Genomic DNA, 14,625 nt, shown 5'->3' with positions numbered 1-14,625 from the left:
CTGACATTACTGTCTTGCAGGAAATGATGCACAGAACGAGCAGTATGGCTGGTGGCATTGTCATGCTGGAAGGTCATGTCAGGATGAGCCTGCAGGAAGGGTACCACATGAGGGAGGAGGATGTCTTCCCTGTAATGCACAGCATTGAGATTGCCTGCAATGACAACAAGCTCAGTCCGATGATGCTGTGACACACCGCCCCAGACCATGACTGACCCTCCAAATCCATCCTGCTCCAGAGCACAGGCCTCGGTATAACGCTCCTTCCTTCGACGATAAACGCGAATCCGACCATCACCCCTGGTGAGACAAAACCTTGACTCGTCAGTGAAGAGCACTTTTTGCCAGTCCTGTCTGGTCCAGCAACGGTGGGTTTGTGCCCATAGGCAACGTTGTTGCCGGTGATGTCTGGTGAGGACATGTCTTACAACAGTCCTACAAGCCCCCAGTCCAGCCTCTCTCAGCCTATTGCGGACAGTCTGAGCACTGATGGAGGGATTGTGCATTCCTGGTGTAACTCGGGCAGTTGTTGTTGCCATCCTGTGATGTTTGGATGTACCGATCCTGTGCAGGTGTTGTTACATGTGGTCTGCCACTGCGAGGACTGCGAGGACGATCAGCTGTCCGTCCTGTCTCCCTGTAGTGCTGTCTAAGGCGTCTCACGGTACGGACATTGCAATCTATTGCCCTCGCCACATCTGCAGTCCTCATGCCTCCTTGTAGCATGCCTAAGCCACGTTCACGCAGATGAGCAGGGACCCTGGGCATCTTTCTTTTGGTGTTTTTCAGAGTCAGTAGAAAGGCCTCTTTAGTGTCCTAAGTTTTCATAACTGTGACCTTAATTGCCTACCGTCTGTAAGCTGTTAGTGTCTTAACGACAGGTGCATGTTCATTCATGGTTTATGGTTCATTGAACAAGCATGGGAAACGGTGTTTAAACCCTTTACAATGAAGATCTGTGAAGTTATTTGGATTTTACGAATAATCTTTGAAAGACAGGGGCCTTTCGTTTTTTTGCTCAGTTCTCATACAGTACCAGTCAAAAGTTTGGACACACCTACTCATTCAAGGGTTTTTCTTTATTTTATACTATTTTCTACATCGTAGAATAATAGTGAAGAAATCAAAACTATGAAATGCCACATATGGAATCATGTGGTAACCAAAAAATGTTAAACAAATCAAAATATTCTTCAAAGTAGCCACCCTTTGCCTTGATAAGTTTCGCACACTCTTGGCATTCTCTCAGGCAGCTTCACCTGGAATGCTTTTTCAACAGTCTTGAAGGAGTTCCCACATATGCTGAGCACTTGTTGGCTGTTTTTCCGTCACTCTGCGGTCCAACTCAACCCAAACCATCTCAATTGGGTTGAGGTCGGGTGATTGTGGAGGCCAGGTCATCTGATGCAGCACTCCATCGCTCTCCTTCTTGGTAAAATAGCCCTTACACAGCCTGGAGGTGTGTTGGGTCTTTGTCCTGTTGAAAAACAAATTATAGTCCCACTAATTATAGTCCCACCACACCTAAATACTACAGTCACACCTAAATACTACAGTCACACCTAAATACTACAGTCACACCTAAACACTACAGCCACACCTAAACACTACAGCCACACCTAAACACTACAGCCACACCTAAACACTACAGCCACACCTAAACACTACAGCCACACCTAAACACTACAGCCACACCTAAACACTACAGCCACACCTAAACACTACAGCCCCACCTAAACACGTAGCCAATGTTGGCGTATCGCTCCAGAATGCTGTGGTATCCATGCTGGTTAAGCGTGCCTTCAATTCTAAATAAATCACTGACAGTGTCACCAGCAAAGCACCATCACACCACCTCCGTTCTTCACGATGTGAACAACACATGCAGGAATCATCCATTCACCTACTCTTCATCTCACAAAGACACTGCGGTTGGAACCAAACATCTCAAATTTGGACTCATCAGACCAAAGGACAGATTTTGTGTTTCTTAGCCCAAGCAAGTCTCTTTTTCTTATTGGTGTCCTTGGCCTGATTCACGCAGTCTCTGAACAGTTGATGTTGAGATGTGTCTGTTACTTGAACTCTGAAGCATTTATTTGGGCTGTAATCTGAGTCTGGTTGCTAATGAACTTATCCTCTGCAGCAGAGGTAACTCTGGGTCTTCCTTTCCTGTGGCGGTCCACATGAGAGCCAGTTTCATCATAGCGCTTGATGGTTTTTGCGACGGCACTTGAAGAAACTTTCAAAGTTCTTGAAATCTTCCGGATTGACTGACATTCATGTCTTAAAGTAATGTTGGACTGTCGTTTCTCTTTGCTTATTTGAGCTGTTCTTGACATAATATGGACTTGGTCTTTTACCAAATAGGGCTATCTTCTGTATACCACCCCTACCTTGTCACAACACAACTGATTGGCTCAAACGCATGAAGGAAATAAATTCCACAAATTAACTTTTAACAAGGCACACCTGTTAATTTAAATGCATTCCAGGTGACTACCTCATGAAGCTGGTTGAGAGAATGGCAAGAGTGTGCAAAGCTGTCATCAAGGCAAAGGGTGGCTACTTTGAATAATTTGTTTAATGCTTTTTTTGTTACTACATGATTCCATATGTGTTACTTCATAGTTTTGATGTCTTCACTATTATTCTACAATGTAAAAAATAGTCAAAATAAAGAAAAACTCTTGAATGAGTAGGTGTCCAAACTTTTTAATTGTACTGTAGGTTGTCTGTATATCCTGTTTGTTTATTGTGGCAGCATCATTTCACCGAGTCATTCATGTACATGCAAATATTTTTATTTTATTTAACCTTTATTTAACTAGGCAGGTCAGTTAAGAACAAATTCTTGTTTACAATGACTGCCTACCAAAAGGCAAAAGGCCTCCTGTGGGGACAGGGGCCTGGGATTAAAAAAATAATTACAATATAAATATAGGACAAAACACACATCACAACAAGAGAGACACAACCCTACATAGAGACCTTAGACAACATAGCAAGGCATCAACACATGACAACACAGAATGGTAGCAACACAACATGACAACATGGTAGCAACATAAAATGGTAGCAGCCCAAAAACATGGTACAAACATTATTGGGCAAAGTCAACAGTACAAAAATGTCCAGTTTGAGTGTTTGTTGCAGCTCGTTCCAGACCGCTAGCTGCAGTGAACTGAAAAGAGGAGCGACCCATGGATGTGTGCGCTTTGGGGACCTTTAACAGAATGTGAATATATTTGCAGAATAAAGGTGATTTGTTCGTCTGTACATCTGTCCGTCTGCCCACCCGTCTGTCTGTGTCTGCCTGCCTTCTGTCTATCTGCCTCTGACTGGGCATTCGTATTGAACAGGAGTCAGGAAAGTGCAGGGAGTCTCTGTCTTGTCTCCTGGCGACCGCCTGATGAGACCAAACCTCCTGTCTGTCAGTTGGCTGTGAGGCTCAGAATACACTGAGGAGACACTGAAGGCAGTCACACACACACTGGCACGATCGGCACTCAGAGGACAGACCCTGCTGCTGAGGTTCTTCTGTACACGCTACTGAGGGTTTTAGATCTTGAATGAAATCACTCTGTATAGTCTGTCTTGAGAAGAAAATAAAAACTTGATTTAGTGCCTGTCATATAAAGTTATGATTCCATTCATATTTTCATCTTTATGTGCCTCAGTCTTGAAACCTGAATTTCACAGCGTTTACGTAGCCATGGATATTGCTGTTCCATGTTTACTAACGCTATTTGTCAGCTGTATGATCACACTCACTGTGGAATGTGGGGGATGGGCTTTGGGGAATCAGTCTGTATAGGAGAGGGGGAGGGTGGCTGGTGGAAGATGGCAGTGGGGGTTTATAGATGGAGGGAGAACACCAGGAATTGGGTGAGTGTCTATAAGGAGGGAAAAGATGTATGGTTGAGAGAGGAAGGTGACGTGGTATGAAGCAACAGCAGGGAGTATGGTTGTGGGAGAGAGGTGACGTGGTATGAAGCAACAGCAGGGAGTATGGTTGTGGGAGAGAGGTGACGTGGTATGAAGCAACAGCAGGGAGTATGGTTGTGGGAGGGAGGGTGACGTGGTATGAAGCAACAGCAGGGAGTATGGTTGTGGGAGGGAGGTGACGTGGTATGAAGCAACATAAGGGAGTATGGTTGTGGGAGGGGGGGTGACGTGGTATGAAGCAACAGCAGGGAGTATGGTTGTGGGAGGGAGGTGACGTGGTATGAAGCAACATAAGGGAGTATGGTTGTGGGAGGGGGGATGACGTGGTATGAAGCAACAGCAGGGAGTATGGTTGTGGGAGGGAGGGTGACGTGGTATGAAGCAACAGCAGGGAGTATGGTTGTGGGAGAGAGGTGACGTGGTATGAAGCAACAGCAGGGAGTATGGTTGTGGGAGGGAGGGTGACGTGGTATGAAGCAACAGCAGGGAGTATGGTTGTGGGAGAGAGGTGACGTGGTATGAAGCAACAGCAGGGAGTATGGTTGTGGGAGAGAGGTGACGTGGTATGAAGCAACAGCAGGGAGTATGGTTGTGGGAGAGAGGTGACGTGGTATGAAGCAACAGCAGGGAGTATGGTTGTGGGAGGGAGGGTGACGTGGTATGAAGCAACAGCAGGGAGTATGGTTGTGGGAGAGAGGTGACGTGGTATGAAGCAACAGCAGGGAGTATGGTTGTGGGAGGGAGGTGACGTGGTATGAAGCAACATAAGGGAGTATGGTTGTGGGAGAGAGGTGACGTGGTATGAAGCAACAGCAGGGAGTATGGTTGTGGGAGAGAGGTGACGTGGTATGAAGCAACAGCAGGGAGTATGGTTGTGGGAGGGAGGTGACGTGGTATGAAGCAACAGAAGGGAGTATGGTTGTGGGAGAGAGGTGACGTGGTATGAAGCAACAGCAGGGAGTATGGTTGTGGGAGGGAGGTGACGTGGTATGAAGCAACATAAGGGAGTATGGTTGTGGGAGGGGGGGTGACGTGGTATGAAGCAACAGCAGGGAGTATGGTTGTGGGGGGGGTGACGTGGTATGAAGCAACAGCAGGGAGTATGGTTGTGGGAGGGAGGTGACGTGGTATGAAGCAACAGCAGGGAGTATGGTTGTGGGAGGGGAGGTGACATGGTATGAAGCAACAGCAGGGAGTATGGTTGTGGGAGGGGGGCTGACGTGGTATGAAGCAACAGCAGGGAGTATGGTTGTGGGGGGGGGGTGACGTGGTATGAAGCAACAGCAGGGAGTATGGTTGTGGGGGGGGGTTGACGTGGTATGAAGCAACAGCAGGGAGTATGGTTGTGGGAGGGGGGCTGACGTGGTATGAAGCAACAGCAGGGAGTATGGTTGTGGGGGGGGGTGACGTGGTATGAAGCAACAGCAGGGAGTATGGTTGTGGGGGGGGGGGTGATGTGGAATGAAGCAACACCAGGGAGTATGGTTGTGGGAGGGGGGGGTGACATGGTATGAAGCAACAGCAGGGAGTATGGTTGTGGGAGGGGAGGTGATGTGGTATGAAGCAACAGCAGGGAGTATGGTTATGGGGGGGGGGTGACGTGGTATGAAGCAACACCAGGGAGTATGGTTGTGGGGGGGTGACGTGGTATGAAGCAACACCAGGGAGTATGGTTGTGGGAGGGAGGGTGACGTGGTATGAAGCAACAGCAGGGAGTATGGTTGTGGGAGGGAGGGTGACGTGGTATGAAGCAACAGCAGGGAGTATGGTTGTGGGAGAGAGGTGACGTGGTATGAAGCAACAGCAGGGAGTATGGTTGTGGGAGGGAGGTGACGTGGTATGAAGCAACATAAGGGAGTATGGTTGTGGGAGGGGGGGTGACGTGGTATGAAGCAACAGCAGGGAGTATGGTTGTGGGAGGGAGGTGACGTGGTATGAAGCAACATAACGGAGTATGGTTGTGGGAGGGGGGGTGACGTGGTATGAAGCAACAGCAGGGAGTATGGTTGTGGGAGAGAGGTGACGTGGTATGAAGCAACAGCAGGGAGTATGGTTGTGGGAGGGAGGGTGACGTGGTATGAAGCAACAGCAGGGAGTATGGTTGTGGGAGGGAGGTGACGTGGTATGAAGCAACATAAGGGAGTATGGTTGTGGGAGGGGGGGTGACGTGGTATGAAGCAACAGCAGGGAGTATGGTTGTGGGAGGGAGGTGACGTGGTATGAAGCAACATAAGGGAGTATGGTTGTGGGAGGGGGGGTGACGTGGTATGAAGCAACAGCAGGGAGTATGGTTGTGGGAGGGAGGGTGACGTGGTATGAAGCAACAGCAGGGAGTATGGTTGTGGGAGAGAGGTGACGTGGTATGAAGCAACAGCAGGGAGTATGGTTGTGGGAGGGAGGGTGACGTGGTATGAAGCAACAGCAGGGAGTATGGTTGTGGGAGAGAGGTGACGTGGTATGAAGCAACAGCAGGGAGTATGGTTGTGGGAGAGAGGTGACGTGGTATGAAGCAACAGCAGGGAGTATGGTTGTGGGAGAGAGGTGACGTGGTATGAAGCAACAGCAGGGAGTATGGTTGTGGGAGGGAGGGTGACGTGGTATGAAGCAACAGCAGGGAGTATGGTTGTGGGAGAGAGGTGACGTGGTATGAAGCAACAGCAGGGAGTATGGTTGTGGGAGGGAGGTGACGTGGTATGAAGCAACATAAGGGAGTATGGTTGTGGGAGAGAGGTGACGTGGTATGAAGCAACAGCAGGGAGTATGGTTGTGGGAGAGAGGTGACGTGGTATGAAGCAACAGCAGGGAGTATGGTTGTGGGAGGGAGGTGACGTGGTATGAAGCAACAGAAGGGAGTATGGTTGTGGGAGAGAGGTGACGTGGTATGAAGCAACAGCAGGGAGTATGGTTGTGGGAGGGAGGTGACGTGGTATGAAGCAACATAAGGGAGTATGGTTGTGGGAGGGGGGGTGACGTGGTATGAAGCAACAGCAGGGAGTATGGTTGTGGGGGGGGGTGACGTGGTATGAAGCAACAGCAGGGAGTATGGTTGTGGGAGGGAGGTGACGTGGTATGAAGCAACAGCAGGGAGTATGGTTGTGGGAGGGGAGGTGACATGGTATGAAGCAACAGCAGGGAGTATGGTTGTGGGAGGGGGGCTGACGTGGTATGAAGCAACAGCAGGGAGTATGGTTGTGGGGGGGGGGGTGACGTGGTATGAAGCAACAGCAGGGAGTATGGTTGTGGGGGGGGGTTGACGTGGTATGAAGCAACAGCAGGGAGTATGGTTGTGGGAGGGGGGCTGACGTGGTATGAAGCAACAGCAGGGAGTATGGTTGTGGGGGGGGGTGACGTGGTATGAAGCAACAGCAGGGAGTATGGTTGTGGGGGGGGGTGATGTGGTATGAAGCAACACCAGGGAGTATGGTTGTGGGAGGGGGGGGTGACATGGTATGAAGCAACAGCAGGGAGTATGGTTGTGGGAGGGGAGGTGATGTGGTATGAAGCAACAGCAGGGAGTATGGTTATGGGGGGGGGGTGACGTGGTATGAAGCAACACCAGGGAGTATGGTTGTGGGGGGGTGACGTGGTATGAAGCAACACCAGGGAGTATGGTTGTGGGAGGGAGGGTGACGTGGTATGAAGCAACAGCAGGGAGTATGGTTGTGGGAGGGAGGGTGACGTGGTATGAAGCAACAGCAGGGAGTATGGTTGTGGGAGAGAGGTGACGTGGTATGAAGCAACAGCAGGGAGTATGGTTGTGGGAGGGAGGTGACGTGGTATGAAGCAACATAAGGGAGTATGGTTGTGGGAGGGGGGGTGACGTGGTATGAAGCAACAGCAGGGAGTATGGTTGTGGGAGGGAGGTGACGTGGTATGAAGCAACATAAGGGAGTATGGTTGTGGGAGGGGGGGTGACGTGGTATGAAGCAACAGCAGGGAGTATGGTTGTGGGGGGGGTGACGTGGTATGAAGCAACAGCAGGGAGTATGGTTGTGGGAGGGAGGTGACGTGGTATGAAGCAACAGCAGGGAGTATGGTTGTGGGAGGGGGGGTGACGTGGTATGAAGCAACAGCAGGGAGTATGGTTGTGGGAGGGGAGGTTACTTGGTATGAAGCAACAGCAGGGAGTATGGTTGTGGGAGGGGGGCTGACGTGGTATGAAGCAACAGCAGGGAGTATGGTTGTGGGGGGGGGGTGACGTGGTATGAAGCAACAGCAGGGAGTATGGTTGTGGGAGGGGGGGGTGACATGGTATGAAGCAACAGCAGGGAGTATGGTTGTGGGAGGGGAGGTGATGTGGTATGAAGCAACAGCAGGGAGTATGGTTATGGGGGGGGGGTGACGTGGTATGAAGCAACACCAGGGAGTATGGTTGTGGGGGGGTGACGTGGTATGAAGCAACACCAGGGAGTATGGTTGTGGGAGGGAGGGTGACGTGGTATGAAGCAACAGCAGGGAGTATGGTTGTGGGAGGGAGGGTGACGTGGTATGAAGCAACAGCAGGGAGTATGGTTGTGGGAGAGAGGTGACGTGGTATGAAGCAACAGCAGGGAGTATGGTTGTGGGAGGGAGGTGACGTGGTATGAAGCAACATAAGGGAGTATGGTTGTGGGAGGGGGGGTGACGTGGTATGAAGCAACAGCAGGGAGTATGGTTGTGGGAGGGAGGTGACGTGGTATGAAGCAACATAAGGGAGTATGGTTGTGGGAGGGGGGGTGACGTGGTATGAAGCAACAGCAGGGAGTATGGTTGTGGGGGGGGTGACGTGGTATGAAGCAACAGCAGGGAGTATGGTTGTGGGAGGGAGGTGACGTGGTATGAAGCAACAGCAGGGAGTATGGTTGTGGGAGGGGGGGTGACGTGGTATGAAGCAACAGCAGGGAGTATGGTTGTGGGAGGGGAGGTGACTTGGTATGAAGCAACAGCAGGGAGTATGGTTGTGGGAGGGGGGCTGACGTGGTATGAAGCAACAGCAGGGAGTATGGTTGTGGGGGGGGGGGTGACGTGGTATGAAGCAACAGCAGGGAGTATGGTTGTGGGAGGGGGGGTGACATGGTATGAAGCAACAGCAGGGAGTATGGTTGTGGGAGGGGAGGTGATGTGGTATGAAGCAACAGCAGGGAGTATGGTTATGGGGGGGGGGGTGACGTGGTATGAAGCAACACCAGGGAGTATGGTTGTGGGGGGGTGACGTGGTATGAAGCAACACCAGGGAGTATGGTTGTGGGAGGGAGGGTGACGTGGTATGAAGCAACAGCAGGGAGTATGGTTGTGGGAGGGAGGTGACGTGGTATGAAGCAACAGCAGGGAGTATGGTTGTGGGAGGGAGGAGACGTGGTATGAAGCAACATAAGGGAGTATGGTTGTGGGAGGGAGGTGACGTGGTATGAAGCAACAGCAGGGAGTATGGTTGTGGGGGGGTGACGTGGTATGAAGCAACAGCAGGGAGTATGGTTGTGGGGGGGGTGACGTGGTATGAAGCAACAGCAGGGAGTATGGTTGTGGGAGGGGGGGTGACGTGGTATGAAGCAACAGCAGGGAGTATGTTTGTGGGAGGGGGGGTGACGTGGTATGAAGCAACAGCAGGGAGTATGGTTGTGGGATGGGGGTGATGTGGTCTGAAGCAACAGAAGGGAGTATGGTTGTGGGGGGGGGGTGATGTGGTATGAAGCAACAGCAGGGAGTATGTTTGTGGGAGGGGGGGTGACGTGGTATGAAGCAACATCAGGGAGTATGGTTGTGGGAGGGGGGGTGACGTGGTATGAAGCAACAGCAGGGAGTATGGTTGTGGGAGGGGGGTGACGTGGTATGAAGCAACAGAAGGGAGTATGGTTGTGGGGGGGGGGGGGTGACGTGGTATGAAGCAACAGCAGGGAGTATGGTTGTGGGGGGGTGACGTGGTCTGAAGCAACATCAGGGAGTATGGTTGTGGGAGGGAGGTGACGTGGTATGAAGCAACAGCAGGGAGTATGGTTGTGGGAGGGAGGTGACGTGGTATGAAGCAACAGCAGGGAGTATGGTTGTGGGAGGGGGGGTGACGTGGTATGAAGCAACAGCAGGGAGTATGGTTGTGGGAGGGAGGTGACGTGGTATGAAGCAACATAAGGGAGTATGGTTGTGGGAGGGGGGGGTGACGTGGTATGAAGCAACAGCAGGGAGTATGGTTGTGGGAGGGGGGGTGACGTGGTATGAAGCAACATCAGGGAGTATGGTTGTGGGAGGGGGGGTGACGTGGTATGAAGCAACAGCAGGGAGTATGGTTGTGGGACGGGGGGGTGACGTGGTATGAGGCAACAGCAGGGAGCATGGTTGTGGGAGGGGGGGTGACGTGGTATGAAGCAACAGAAGGGAGTATGGTTGTGGGGGGGGGGGTGACGTGGTATGAAGCAACAGAAGGGAGCATGTTTGTGGGGGGGTGACGTGGTATGAAGCAACAGCAGGGAGTATGGTTGTGGGGGGGTGACGTGGTCTGAAGCAACATCAGGGAGTATGGTTGTGGGAGGGAGGTGACGTGGTATGAAGCAACAGCAGGGAGTATGGTTGTGGGAGCCAGGTGACGTGGTCTGAAGCAACAGAAGGGAGTATGGTTGTGGGGGGGGGGGTGACGTGGTATGAAGCAACATCAGGGAGTATGGTTGTGGGAGGGGGGGGTGACGTGGTATGAAGCAACAGCAGGGAGTATGGTTGTGGGAGGGGGGGGTGACGTGGTATGAAGCAACATCAGGGAGTATGGTTGTGGGAGGGGGGGTGACGTGGTATGAAGCAACAGCAGGGAGTATGGTTGTGGGACGGGGGGGTGACGTGGTATGAGGCAACAGCAGGGAGCATGGTTGTGGGAGGGGGGGTGACGTGGTATGAAGCAACAGAAGGGAGTATGTTTGTGGGGGGGGGGGTGACGTGGTATGAAGCAACAGAAGGGAGTATGTTTGTGGGGGGGTGACGTGGTATGAAGCAACAGCAGGGAGTATGGTTGTGGGGGGGTGACGTGGTCTGAAGCAACATCAGGGAGTATGGTTGTGGGAGGGAGGTGACGTGGTATGAAGCAACAGCAGGGAGTATGGTTGTGGGAGCCAGGTGACGTGGTCTGAAGCAACAGAAGGGAGTATGGTTGTGGGGGGGGGGTGACGTGGTATGAAGCAACAAGAGGGAGTATGGTTGTGGGACGGGGGGGTGACGTGGTATGAAGCAACAGCAGGGAGTATGGTTGTGGGAGGGGGGGTGACGTGGTATGACGCAACAGAAGGGAGTATGGTTGTGGGGGGGGGGTGACGTGGTATGAAGCAACAGCAGGGAGTATGGTTGTGGGGAGTGACGTGGTCTGAAGCAACATCAGGGAGTATGGTTGTGGGAGGGAGGTGACGTGGTATAAAGCAACAGCAGGGAGTATGGTTGTGGGAGGGGGGGTGACGTGGTATGAAGCAACAGAAAGGAGTATGGTTGTGGGAGTGGGGGTGGGGGTGACGTGGTGTGAAGCAACAGAAGGGAGTATGGTTGTGGGGGGGTTGATGTGGTATGAAGCAACAGCAGGGAGTATGGTTGTGGGAGGGAGGGGACGTGGTATGAAGCAACAGCAGGGAGTATGGTTGTGGGAGGGAGGTGACGTGATATGAAGCAACAGCAGGGAGTATGGTTGTGGGAGGGGGGGTGACGTGGTCTGAAGCAACAGAAGGGAGTATGGTTGTGGGGGGGGTGACGTGGTATGAAGCAACAGCAGGGAGTATGGTTGTGTGAGCCAGGTGACGTGGTATGAAGCAACAGCAGGGAGTATGGTTGTGGGAGGGGGGGTGACGTGGTCTGAAGCAACAGAAGGGAGTATGGTTGTGGGGGGGGGGATGACGTGGTATGAAGCAACAGCAGGGAGTATGGTTGTGGGAGGGAGGTGACGTGGTATGAAGCAACAGAAGGGAGTATGGTTGTGGGGGGGTGACGTGGTATGAAGCAACAGCAGGGAGTATGGTTGTGGGGGGGTGACGTGGTATGAAGCAACAGCAGGGAGTATGGTTGTGGGAGGGAGGTGACGTGGTAGGAAGCAACAGAAGGGAGTATGGTTGTGGGAGGGAGGTGACGTGGTATGAAGCAACAACAGGGAGTATGGTTGTGGGAGGGGGGGGTGACGTGGTATGAAGCAACAGCAGGGAGTATGGTTGTGGGAGAGAGGTGACGTGGTATGAAGCAACAGCAGGGAGTATGGTTGTGGGAGGGGGGGTGACGTGGTCTGAAGCAACAGAAGGGAGTATGGTTGTGGGAGGGGGGGTGACGTGGTCTGAAGCAACAGAAGGGAGTATGGTTGTGGGAGGGGGGTGACGTGGTATGAAGCAACAGCAGGGAGTATGGTTGTGGGAGGGGGGGTGACGTGGTCTGAAGCAACAGAAGGGAGTATGGTTGTGGGGGGGGGGGGTGACGTGGTATGAAGCAACAGCAGGGAGTATGGTTGTGGGAGGGAGGTGACGTGGTATGAAGCAACAGAAGGGAGTATGGTTGTGGGGGGGGTGACGTGGTATGAAGCAACAGCAGGGAGTATGGTTGTGGGAGGGAGGTGACGTGGTAGGAAGCAACACCAGGGAGTATGGTTGTGGGGGGGGGGGTGACGTGGTATGAAGCAACAGCAGGGAGTATGGTTGTGGGAGGGGGGGGGTGACGTGGTATGAAGCAACAGCAGGGAGTATGGTTGTGGGAGGGAGGTGACGTGGTATGAAGCAACACCAGGGAGTATGGTTGTGGGAGGGGGGGTGACGTGGTATGAAGCAACATCAGGGAGTATATTTGAATTAGGGAGGGTTCGACTGAAGAACAGAACAACATCAGAGAGTATGGTTGAATTAGGGAGGGGTCGACTGAAGAACAGAACAACATCAGAGAGTATGGTTGAATTAGGGAGGGGTCGACTGAAGAACAGAACAACATCAGAGAGTATGGTTGAATTAGGGAGGGGTCGACTGAAGAACAGAACAACAGCAGAGAGTATGGTTGAATTAGGGAGGGGTCGACTGAAGAACAGAACAACATCAGAGAGTATGGTTGTATTAGGGAGGTGTCGACTGAAGAACAGAACAACAGCAGAGAGTATGGTTGAATTAGGGAGGGGTCGACTGAAGAACAGAACAGCAGAGAGTATGGTTGAATTAGGGAGGTGTCGACTGAAGAACAAAACAACAGCAGAGAGTATGGTTGAATTAGGGAGGGGTCGACTGAAGAACAGAACAACAGCAGAGAGTATGGTTGAATTAGGGAGGGGTCGACTGAAGAACAGAACAACATCAGAGAGTATGGTTGAATTAGGGAGGGGTCGACTGAAGAACAGAACAACAGCAGAGAGTATGGTTGAATTAGGGAGGGGTCGACTGAAGAACAGAACAACAGCAGAGAGAAGTGGAGGGAGGAGGAGAGAACAGTAGATGTTAGGGAGTAGGGTGGACAGAACTACATGGGAAAGAATGTAAGAAAGAGTGGAGGATAAGGGGATAGATTATATGAAAGGCGATGCTCAGTTGAACAATTCTCCAAGGTGAATTAGACTCTGAAATGGCAGTATATTCCCTATAAGTGCTATGGACCCTGGTGAAAAGTAGTGCACTATTAAGGGAAAAGGGTGCCATTTGGGACACTACCCTAGAGTGAACATGCTTATGAGTGTGACAACAATGACATAAAGACACAAAACCATCTACTGATCACAGACAGGGGAACTGTTTCTAGATCAGCACTCCTACTCTGAGACACTTTTTGAATAAGGACCCAGGAGTTTTTCTTGATCAGATCACATGGTCATAAAAGACTCCTGGCCCTAATAATTTGCAGTAAAGCTTACAGCTCTCTGTTGCCATATTGACTATAGTAAACGCTCATCAGCTGCAATGGGTAGTTGTTCTCGGCTCTCTTCAGACTCCAGGAAGTGATCGACCATCGTGTCAGGCACACACACACACACACACACACACACACACACACACACACACACACACACACACACACACACACACACACACACACACACACACACACACACACACACACACACACACACACAAACTATTGACCCCCAGACTACATCTACTGGGCCTGGTGGAAGCCAACCAATCAGAAGCCCAGCATGACATCAGGGGTGGATGGTGCTTCCTGTTGCTCCTTCACAGAGGGACAATAGCCTGTAAATTCTGGCCACTGACTTTTACTGCCTCTTGTTCCATGTAGTGCCTACATACAGTATCAGTCATTGTCACAGGCTGGCTAGCGCAGGCAGGTAGCTCTTTGTGCATCTCAAATGGCACCATATTCCCTATATAGTGCACTACTTTTGACCAGAGCCCTATGGGTCCTGGTCAAAAGTAGTGCAATAAAAAGGGAATAGTGTGCCATTTGAGATGCAGGCTGTGTCTTATTGGCTTGTCTCTAGTCTTCTCCAAAGGTTAATGTGGCATGAGGTTGTAATATTGTTTCATCAATACCTATAATAGCATATAGGCCTCAGGCTACATGTGAAGAACAGTGGTGTCCTACTGTCTGCTGTGATTTATCTTGTGCTTGATAGTAACATGTACTCAGTAAACATCTAAGTGCATTTGTAACAGCCTGTACAGAGGGCTTGGGCTATCCTGATTGCCAGTCTGTTTAGCTTAAATTATAATCAAGAATAAAATGAGTGACTGTCGCCATTTTCGTTTTCAGAGGCTTACGTTA

The sequence above is a fragment of the Salmo salar genome, chromosome 03, assembly GCF_965601325.2.
Source record: "Salmo salar chromosome 03, fSalSal1, whole genome shotgun sequence".
Taxonomy (NCBI): Eukaryota; Metazoa; Chordata; class Actinopteri; order Salmoniformes; family Salmonidae; genus Salmo; species Salmo salar.
Note: the sequence above shows the minus strand (reverse complement) of the source record.